Source organism: Gadus morhua, chromosome 16 (assembly GCF_902167405.1).
Source record: "Gadus morhua chromosome 16, gadMor3.0, whole genome shotgun sequence".
NCBI lineage: Eukaryota > Metazoa > Chordata > Actinopteri > Gadiformes > Gadidae > Gadus > Gadus morhua.
In genome coordinates this window covers 11,214,413-11,226,008 of record NC_044063.1, presented here as the reverse complement: position 1 = coordinate 11,226,008, position 11,596 = coordinate 11,214,413, and the positions used below count along the sequence as shown (strand labels likewise).

General features: G+C 40.7%; 2 long non-coding RNA genes across 3 annotated transcripts; one reads left to right on the top strand and one right to left on the bottom strand.

The window, feature by feature from the left end:
- Positions 1 to 8,000: 8,000 nt before the first annotated feature.
- On the bottom strand, positions 8,001 to 9,797 carry LOC115561756 (uncharacterized). 2 transcript variants are annotated; one of them, XR_003979966.1, is made up of 4 exons: positions 9,688 to 9,797; positions 9,275 to 9,365; positions 9,087 to 9,174; positions 8,001 to 8,919 (listed from the first exon to the last, which is right to left on the bottom strand). It is a non-coding gene; the product is annotated as an uncharacterized LOC115561756 (long non-coding RNA). The 2 variants fall into 2 exon arrangements; XR_003979965.1 differs by lacking the exon at positions 9,688 to 9,797 and having other exon boundaries at positions 9,275 to 9,415.
- Positions 9,386 to 11,391, top strand: LOC115561757 (uncharacterized). The gene is made up of 3 exons (XR_003979967.1): positions 9,386 to 9,519; positions 9,630 to 9,826; positions 10,652 to 11,391. It is a non-coding gene; the product is annotated as an uncharacterized LOC115561757 (long non-coding RNA).
- Positions 11,392 to 11,596: the final 205 nt, after the last annotated feature.

Genomic DNA, 11,596 nt, shown 5'->3' with positions numbered 1-11,596 from the left:
ATTTATTTATTTATTTATTTATTTATTTATTTATTTATTTATTTGATGTTTAATCTAATTTGTTTATCTGTATTTTATGTATTTTAATAAATTATTTGTTGACATTTATTGTGTGGTACAAAGACATTATAATTCATTGATACCAATGCGCCTAAGACAAGGGAAGTCAATATCTTGTAGTGTTTAATGTATTTGATTCAGAGCCAAAGATTCAGTTCTGGGTTAGATCCCATATGTCAGTACAGTATTTGTATAGGCATCATCAAGCAAGATGTCTACACCCTATGACCTCATTCTGAAATCACTGCAGTTATGCCCTCTGCACTTCAGGGATGCTCGGTCAAACCATCTTCACTTAGAAAAGCGATTCCGCATCTACATTGCTTTGGACGGGAAAGCGCTTTACGCCGACAGGGACTTCATGGAATATTGAAGTACACATCGTAAACTCAGTAATAGTTAGTTGAATGGCCATAAAAAATTGTTAAAAACGGGAATTAATCTACTTTTGTTCTGCATTTACCTAGTTTGAAATATATAGTTATGTCTTACACAATATGCATGTATTGCTATGAGGGCAGATATGACAAATTCATTAAAATAATCAAATAAAATTGTGTTCTACAAACTCCATTTTCTGGAGTTTCTGGTTCTACCAGTTCACCATATTCTGGTTCTACCAGTTCCTAGGTACCGCTGCTGTGATGATTTTCATGTGTTTTTATTGGGGCAGTTTTTGACAATGAGATGTTAAAGAAATCCTCAATATGCATGTATTATAGGCATATATATATATGTATATATCTATATATATGTGAGTTTGCTTTGCCAATGATGTAAGTAATATTGAGAATAGATTGTCTTCATATATATAAAAAAACTAAACTAAACTAACGTTCAAAAACTTTTCCTTTTAATACCCAGGGGAATGCATGAACGCCTCGACATGTTTCGATTGGTAGTGATTTTCACCTCTTGAAATGGATTTTTGTTTTAATTTTGAAAGAAACAACACATGGAAGCAATGGAGAACGCCATCTCGGGTTTAATTGTGGTCGATAGTGTTTAAATGTGGTCGATAGGGTTTAAATGTGGTCGATAGGGTTTACATGTTTTAATGTGGTCGATAGTGTTTATATATGGTCGATAGGGTTTACATGTGGTCGATAGGGTTTAAATGTGGTCCATAGTGTTTAAATGTGGTCCATAGTGTTTAAATGTGGGCGATAGTGTTTGAATGTGGTCGATAGGGTTTACGTGTGGTCCATAGTGTTTAAATGTGGGTGATAGTGTTTAAATGTGGGCGATAGTGTTTACATGTGGTCGATAGGGTTTACATGTGGTCCATAGTGTTTAAATGTGGTCGATAGTGTTTACATGTGGTCGATATTGTTTAAATGTGATCGATAGTGTTTAAATATGGTCGATAGTGTTTAAATGTTCTTTTCCCTCACTCTCCACCTCATCCCTAACTCTCCACCTCAAGCTGGTGTGTAGTGAGCGTTCTGGCACCGATTGGCTGCCGTGCATCACCCAAGTGGGTGCTACATATTGGTGGTGGTTAGTGAGGTCCCCCCTTCACTTTAGGCGTCTTTGAGTGTTATTAATTATTATTATTCTTCATGTTTAACCTCTGTTTTCCTTTTATTCCTAGTCTGTTTTATATAGTTTTGAATGGTGACTATATGCTCTGTAAGGTGTCCTTGGGTGTCTTGAAAGGCGCCTCTAAATTAAATGTATTATTATGTATATATATTAGGGCTGTAACGATACGCGTATCAAACCGAAAATCGCGACACTCAAAGCCACGAACCTGTCTCGCGGTGTGAGAAGGCAGAAGCACGATATGCCCTTTCTAACTCTCCGGTCAAATTGTCCGATTGAAATTTGCTAATAATTAGTCTAAATAATAGTCTGCTGACAGCGCCCCCTCCTATCGATGCCGTAAATATGTGACGAGATGCCCTCCCAGGCACACAATATGAACATATTTTTTTTTTCTTCAAGAGATATATTGAGCCTACCCACCAGGTTTAATTTATCTATGGATTCTTTTTTTTTCTCAAACGATATATTGAACCTTTCCCCCAAGGTTCAATATATCAATAGATTTTTTTGTTTTGTTTTTTCAAGCGATATATTGAACCTACCCCCCCAGGTTCAATATATCGATGGGGTATATCGATTTCTTTTTTCATATAGATATATTTGTTTTCTCCAATTGATATATTGAACCTACCCCCCCAGGTTCAATATATCGATGGGGTATATCGATTTCTTTTTTCATATCGATAGATTATTTGTTTTCTCCAATTGATATATTGAACCTACCCCCCCAGGTTCAATATATCGATGGGGTATATCGATTTCTTTTTTCATATCGATATATTTGTTTTCTCCAATTGATATATTGAACCTACCCCCCCAGGTTCAATATATCGATGGGGTATATCGATTTCTATTTTCATATCGATAGATTATTTGTTTTCTCCAATCGATATATTGAACCTACCCCCCCAGGTTCAATATATCGATGGGGTATATCGATTTCTTTTTTCATATCGATAGATTATTTGTTTTCTCCAATCGATATATTGAACCTACCCCCCCAGATTCAATATATCGATGGGGTATATCGATTTATTTTTTCATATCGATAGATTATTTGTTTTCTCCAATAGATATATTGAACCTACCCCCCCCAGGTTCAATATATCGATGGGGTATATCAATTTCTTTTTTCATATCGATAGATTATTTGTTTTCTCCAATTGATATATTGAACCTACCCTCCCAGGCACACAATATGAACATATTTTTTTTTTCTTCAAGAGAAATATTGAGCCTACCCACCAGGTTTAATATATCTATGGATTCTTTTTTTTTCAAACGATATATTGAACCTACCCCCCCCAGGTTCAATATATCAATAGATTTTTTTGTTTTTTCAAGCGATATATTGAACCTACCCCCCCAGGTTCAATATATCGATGGGGTATATCGATTTCTTTTTTCATACGAATAGATTATTTGTTTTCTCCAATCGATATATTGAACCTACCCCCCCAGGTTCAATATATCGATGGGGTATATCGATTTCTTTTTTCATATCGATAGATTATTTGTTTTCTCCAATCGATAAATTGAACCTACCCCCCCAGGTTCAATATATCGATGGGGTATATCGATTTCTTTTTTCATATAGATATATTTGTTTTCTCCAATTGATATATTGAACCTACCCCCCCAGGTTCAATATATCGATGGGGTATATCGATTTCTTTTTTCATATCGATAGATTATTTGTTTTCTCCAATTGATATATTGAACCTACCCTCCCAGGCACACAATATGAAAAAAAAAAAATTCTTCAAGAGATATATTGAGCCTACCCACCAGGTTTAATATATCTATGGATTCTTTTTTTTTCAAACGATATATTGAACCTTTCCCCCCAGGTTCAATATATCAATAGATTTTTTTGTTTTTTCAAGCGATATATTGAACCTACCCCCCCAGGTTCAATATATCGATGGGGTATATCGATTTCTTTTTTCATATCGATATATTTGTTTTCTCCAATTTATATATTGAACCTACCCCCCCAGGTTCAATATATCGATGGGGTATATCGATTTCTTTTTTCATATCGATAGATTATTTGTTTTCTCCAATTGATATATTGAACCTACCCCCCCAGGTTCAATATATCAATGGGGTATATCGATTTCTTTTTTCATATCGATAGATTATTTGTTTTCTCCAATTGATATATTGAACCTACCCTCCCAGGCACACAATATTAACTTCTTTTTTTTTTCCTTCAAGAGATATATTGAGCCTACCCACCAGGTTTAAGATTCTTTTTTTTTCAAACGATATATTGAACCTTTCCCCCCAGGTTCAATATATCAATAGATTTTTTTGTTTTTTCAAGCGATATATTGAACCTACCCCCCCAGGTTCAATATATCGATGGGGTATATCGATTTCTTTTTTCATATCGATATATTTGCTTTCTCCAATCGATATATTGAACCTACCCCCCCAGGTTCAATATATCGATGGGGTATATCGATTTCTTTTTTCATATCGATAGATTATTTGTTTTCTCCAATTGATATATTGGACATACCCCCCCAGGTTCAATATATCGATGGGGTATATCGATTTCTTTTTTCATATCGATAGATTATTTGTTTTCTCCAATTGATATATTGAACCTACCCTCCCAGCATGGGTGGATTACTGCACGGGCACACCGGGCACATGCCCAGGGGCCCATGGGCTCAGGGGGCCCTTGGGCCCCCCTGAGCCGCCCCACAAGTTACTAACAGTGGGGTCCAGGGCCCCACAAGTTACTAACAGTGGGGCCCAGGGCCCCACAACTTACTAACAGTGGGGCCCAGGGCCCCACAAGTTACCAACAGTGGGGCCCTGGGCCCCAGCGTTAGTAACTTTTAATGTTGCATTGTCGAAGAAATCAGTAGGGAAATACAAAAATTCAAGCGAAAACAGCAATAGTAGGCCTATTAGTTACTACTGAGTAAATAAAATAATAAAAAGATCAATAGGGGGCACTATTTCAGTTTGTGAAATTGAGACCATTCAAGAACAAGTCACTGTCATTTAAACATGGAGCAACGGCGAACTCTAATTGGAGCGTTGAAGCAATGAATTTCTTCAGTTCAGATCATTTAACAAGAGATGATGCAACCCCAAAAGGACTGCTACGAATTATGCACGATTGTGGACTGCAATCTATGTTTCCAAATGTGTATGTAGCGCTACGGCTTTTTCTGACTCTGCCCGTCAGTAATTGCGAAGGGGGGCGGTCATTCTCTCCTCTGTCCAGGATAAAAAATGAACTGAGGACGAAAATGTCACAAAAACGCCTCAAGGCACTTTCTCTCATGGCAATTGAGAGCGACCTTACCAATGCACTGGAGTTTGATGATATCGTGCAGGATTTTGCACGGAACAGAGCCCGGAAAAAATGCATTTCATAGGTGAAATGCATTACTGTCAATTAATGTAAGGAACTGCTCGTATTGAGTTGCTTTAAGTCGTTTTTATTTGTGGTTGAAAGCGGTGCATTCGAAATTCGTTCAAATCGCCAAAAATTGCATAAATTATGATTTTTTTTTATCATGTTTTGGTTAAATAAAGATGCATTTATTTGTAATAATTATTGTGAGGTTGCCTTTCCTGTGCTACAAATCCTGCTGAGTTGCAGGTATAGGCCAATGACTTATTATCGCCAATAAGTGTGTGTGTATTCTGGGTGCGTGTGTTTATGTTGGAAGGGGGCGGGGGGCCTGCGGAGTCCACGTGCCCAGGGGCCCGAAATGGCATAATCCGTCCATGCCTGGGAGGGTAGGTTCAATGTATCAATTGGAGAAAACAAATAATCTATCGATATGAAAAAAGAAATCGATATACCCCATCGATATATTGAACCTGGGGGGGTAGGTTCAATATATTGCTTGAAAAAAAAAAAATCTATTGATATATTGAACCTGGGCACGTTCAATATATCAATTGGAGAAAACAAATAATCTATCGATATGAAAAAAGAAATCGATATACCCCATCGATATATTGAACCTGGGGGGGTAGGTTCAATATATAGATTGGAGAAAACAAATAATCTATCGATATGAAAAAAGAAATCGATATACCCCATCGATATATTGAACCTGGGGGGTAGGTTCAATATATAAATTGGAGAAAACAAATAATCTATCGATATGAAAAAAGAAATCGATATACCCCATCGATATATTGAACCCCCCATCGATATATTGAGGTTCAATATATCAATTGGAGAAAACAAATAATCTATCGATATGAAAAAATAAATCGATATACCCCATCAATACATTGAACCTGGGGGGGTAGGTTCAATATATCGCTTGAAAAAACAAAAAAATCTATTGATATATTGAACCTGGGGGGCAAAGGTTCAATATATCGTTTGAAAAAAAAAAAGAATCCATAGATATATTAAACCTGGTGGCTACGGAAGCAGCCGCGTCCGTTCTGACCACCCAGCAAGCCTGTTGGAACCGAGGGGCGTCCCTTCTCTTTATGTGTAGTCTCGCTCACACTCACAGCTAACACTTGGCGTGTCAGCCCAGCACGGCAGGGATTTGGATGTCTTGTCTATTACAACCGTAGTACACGAGAATGGATACGGAAGGCTACCAGAGCAGGCTTGTTCTACCCAGAAGCAATCATGGGCACAATGAGGGCTTCTGGGCCAAAATGAACGTGTGTTTGGGATGATGGAGACTCGTTGGCGGTCCATTTTCGCGGAGTTCCTCTGAAGTGAGTCCCACATATGATGTGGAGGTTGCTGCGTGTTGTGTCCATTGACAGTGACAGTGGAGAAGCTTTGCTGAAAAAGCGTCAGCCGACACGTAAATGGACACACTGTCAGGAGCTGTCTCATGTCCAGAGGTTGCGCTACCTGTGGAGCACGATTATATGTAATTATACAAGTGCCATTGTAGTACAGCCTGCCCTTTTTTTTAGGGTCCTATATCCCGATTATTTTTCTTGTAAATAGACTGTGCATAGGCGTAGCGGCCATATACATTGGGGGGTACAAGTCCCCCCCAATGTTCAGATATGCCCAAAATGTCCCCCCCAATAAATCGCTGGGAATAGGGATATAGCAATTCAATATTTCTATGGGTAGAACACTTAGGTTTTCCCTGAAATACACTCCGTTCCCTGAACGCATCTCTGGACAGGACAGTGCGCGCCGCGCACTCTAAATAACTCAATCCGATTCCATCCACAGCTCTTACAGCCAATGAGAATATGGCTGTTCGGGCTAGCTAGCCAATGGGATAGATCCATGATTTGATTCGTCCCCGCACGTGCGGCTCGGTGACGGTGACTTGTCACTAGATTGCATTGGTCATCAACCGTCTTTTTTACATGACCACGGAATCAAAAACATCAACAACAGCAAATGAGTGGCATGTTACGATCGAAAACACAGGTAAGTTATGAAGCTTTTGATAGTGTCTCTCAAATTTCGTGGGTTGTTGTCGCTTCTCTAGCGAGCAGCATCATTAGCTATGTGTTACCTATGTAATAAGCCAGCTAGATGACGTTGGCCCCGGCCCCATTCCGTAATTCCAACGCCTCATTATGCCGACGTCTCAATGTTCCGAAATGTTCCCCATTAGATCTAAATGCATGGGCCGTTTGGTTTTAAATGTGCTGGGGACAGAGATGCATTCGGAGGTGCATTTTCAGAAGTGCTGGGTACAATGAGGATGTGGATCTTCCCTGTGGCATGTTCACTTTGGTGTGTTCAGAATAAAGAGAGTGAAGCACAGAGAGAGCAAGAACGTTTGGAGGATGAAAGCAGTGTGTGTCAATCTGGTAGTGACATAGAGGTGAGTAGCCTAAGAGAGGAGTTCTGGAAACTAGTAGAGCCTTGGCTTTTCCTATGTTCAATGCAATTTGTAAGTTACTTTGGTTAAAAGCGTCTGCAAAATGATTGTCAAAGAGTAAATATTAATGGTTTAAATCGAATTGTGACATTAGAGCAGAATCCTGTTGGCAGTGGCATGAATATGTGTTTTGATAACATTTCTAGCGAGAAATGTGTACTTTATTATCATAATCTTTGTTCAGTGAATGTTAAAGACTTTTAGTTCGTTAGTTAGGTGAAAGTTTTCGATCAGCGCTATGGCAGTGGCTACGGAAGCAGTCGCGTCCTCTCTAACCACCCAGCAAGCCAGTTGGAACCGAGGCGTCCCTTCTCTTTTATGTGCAGTCTCGGTCACGCTCACAGCTCACACTTGGCGTGTCAGCCCAGCACGGCGGGGATTTGGATATCTATTACAACCGTAGTACCCGAGACTGGATACGGAAGGCCACCAGAACAGTCATGGTTCACCAAGATTTTCTTATGGTTTCTTATCTTTATTTATTTTATCTGATAGGCCTATATGTTGCTGCCATGTGAACGTTGAGGAACCAAGCCTAAGACTAAGAAATGTACTCTTGTGTACTGTACAATAAGATGTAATAAAATTGATTCTCATTCGGATAATGTAGCACTTTATTCATTATTGGTACAGAGATAATTACTTCTTTTTTTTACACATTGATAATTTACATGAGTGAAAAATATAAATTAATAAATAAATAAATAACAGACATATCAAATTGGACACTGACATATTTGCAACCCAGCAACTTAAAAAACTTTAAAAAGCCTGGTTTGAATAACGACCATGCCGATTGTATGCCCATGAATATGCTGCAAAAAAACCGAGAAGTATTCCAAACAATGCAATTGTGCCATCAAGGGGTGACATGAGACAAAAGCAGGACATTGAATGATTTAATCCACAATGATAAATAAGAAACCTCCTGGCCCATGAAGTGAAAGATCAACCGGACAGTCTACCGCCACAATGCATTGCATTATTTTTTTCTTCGTATCACCCGCTCCAAGAACGTCGATTGTCCAATCGCATGGCCGAACACGCTTTGGGCTTCCCACAATCACTGGCCCTTGATTGGTTGGACCAGCGGCAGGTGAACAAGGCACCGCAGTGTCTCTTGACACACTGGCGCATGTGCAGGCCGCCCATGATTTGACCTCGCCCGAGGGTTGCGAGAACCAGAGAGAAGGTGGCATCCAGAAGAAGGAGGCTGGCCGCTCATTGCCAGAGACCCCGGGAGCTCCCAGCCAGCAAGCTGGTGCTGTGGGAACCCGCACACCCCCACACCAACAGACGTGGACGTACTGAGGAAAAATTTAGCAGCAGGAAACACTGGCGATCTAGCCAGGTGCATGGAGGATCAAGAAGATTGGAAACACCGCTGGAGGAGTCGTCCCAGGACGGCCTAGAGAGATGAGCTTCTGGCTTGATGTCTGGGAATTATCTTGCGGAGAAAACCACATGTTTGGGCAGGTTTAGCCGACATTTTTGAAATCCTCATGTCACTACAAACAAAGAAGTACAAACAATAGCCACAAGAATCAAGTGTAATAGATGTATATAATGAAAAACAATGAGTTTATAACAATAAATAACCGGCCTGGCACTCACCTCTCAAGACCTCAACAAGCAGAGACTTTGCCGATGGTTCTCCAGAGTTCGTCCGTTATGTCCTTCAGAAGTTCCCGCAAATGTAGTCCTATAAAATATGAATCAAATATGAATGGAAGTTGAATATCTTGACTGACAATCACTGAAGATATGAATTGTGTCAAATGCAACACAACATGGTTACTGACCAGTAGGGAGGCAGCAGCAGGTTTCATCATCGACTTCCTCCTCCGCGGGAAAGCCATTGTCTTCCTGGAATTTCTCCCATGTTGTTATTGTCTGGAAAGGGTCAGAAAGAAGAACAACGTGTTGACAATCAAAGACTTGAGAGCTTTTACATACACTTGAACAGCCCTCCTTAAAGACACCTATGGATTAGGCTAGCCAGCTAGTCAATGTGTTTTGGGGGAGTGGCTTTGGAGGGAGGTCTGAAGTGAGTGGTCTTATTTCTTTCGTTTGGATACTTTCATAATCGTAATCTTACTCAAGCTGTTTTCTCCAAATTGCCTACCCAATAGCTTTAACACGTGTTTAACTTTGTAGAGTTCTGCACGCTTGAGGGAGGATCTCAGTGTTTAGACGTGGTTCTGGTTAGACTTACTGGGAACGACTCTTGCTCCACCATGAGGGAGACCGACTGATCCTGGTCGAACAACTCCTCCAGCTCCTTGGGAAACCTGTACCGGTGATAACAGAAACAACATGCATTCAACACTTGGTCAAAACCCAGGAAGACAAAGGTAACTTTAACATGTGTTATTTTACTACTATTAGAACAATTATAAACACACACACACACACACACACACACACACACACACACACATGTTCCCCTTATTTATGGCCCATTTTTTGACCTCTTAAGTCTTGCTGCTGTCTTTATGCAGCGTGCACACATATCATAGGTCCCTCACCACTCATGGAAATGATCTTGGGTGTAGAAGGGGTGTCTCAGCAGCGCAGAGCAGCTCCATCTGTCCACCGGGTCCATCTGCAGACATGCCTGAAACCCATTCAGAAAAGCGAGTTTTTGTGTGAATTTTTATCTGCCGAATGGTCAGTCAAATTGTTTTGGCTTCACGTGTATGACTAATGGGCCATTAAGTTAAGCCCCATTCAGCTTTTATTTGATGGTGGGCGAGGTGGATTTTTAACTTAAATTGCATAATGGCTGTAATATTGTCTGACACGGTGGAGCACCATGCCTACCTCCACTAGCTGAGCCAGCAGGGGATCAGAGAGGCCGTACTTCTCCATCAGGTTGGTGGGGGGGAGCCCCACAGGCAGGGCGCCCAACTCTCGGGCGAATTTCACATTATTGAAATATTGCTGCTCCTGGATGGCAGTCAGAGGTCCTGGTGGGCGACAACAGTCGTGAATTGATGTTAACATGAACTTAGATTAATATGTAATGATGCTTGATCGTCATGCATCTTTTAGTATGGAATGACTAAATATGTCCTGTTGCTGCTCTCACTAAAATAGGCTTTATCTTAGGTTAAACTTCACCCTTATGACTTTTTGTACTGACCGACTTTGGTTATAATCATCTTGATATGTTCCAGGAACTTTTTGCCTGTCGGGACGGGAAAGTAGTTCCCTGAGGCCATGAACATCAAGGTGCACCCAACGGCCCACACATCAACAGGCCTAGATGTCGAAGAAGAAGCAGACCAAACGTGATGTAGTTAGAGCTGTAGTGATGCTATGCTGAGACAGAGGTGTGCCATAGTGTCCGTCCATGCCCCCAGTTGAAGATACCCACTTGTTGTACTCCGGGTCCATCACCAGCATCTCTGGTGCGCTGAACTCCTTCGTGCCCGCATCCCGTGTGAGTGGTTCGGCAGCATCAATGGTCGCGCGGGCGTCGCCAAAGTCGGCCAACTTGACGACTCCCGAGTGCGAGACCAGCAGGTTATCCGGCTTGATGTCTCGGTGCATTATCTGGTGGAGCAAACGTCATGTGGAAGACAAGCTTTAGAACACTTTTATAAAGGAGGTAAGCTGTACAGTTTGAACGTCTGAAGTAGAAATAAAACAAATAAAGCCACAGGCGACCAAAGGGAAATAGATGCAAAAAAATGAAATAATGGTATCATTATTATTATAGGTATAATTGTTGTTATTATTATTAACAAAATAAAATAAATGTAGGCTATTTGAATAATGTTATAAATAAATATTCACATTGTGGCTGTGGATGAAGTCCACTGCTCTGAGAATCTGGAAACTGTATTTCTTGATCTTCAGCCTCTCCAGACCGCAGCCAGAAACTTGAACTTTCTTTTTCACCTCGTCAAAAACGCTCTGGTCGAGGAGCTCAAAGATGGCATACATGCGCTCGCTGTGGATGAACGCTGTCAGCAGTCGGACAACATTGTCGTGCTTCAACATCTGTTGACCAGAGAAACATTCACCAAGATTTATTTGACTTGTTCATGTGCTGTAGTTGGAGAACACTCCCACTAGGTGAAGCTAATGGTCCTTACCGACTGCTGCGAGAGTTCCCG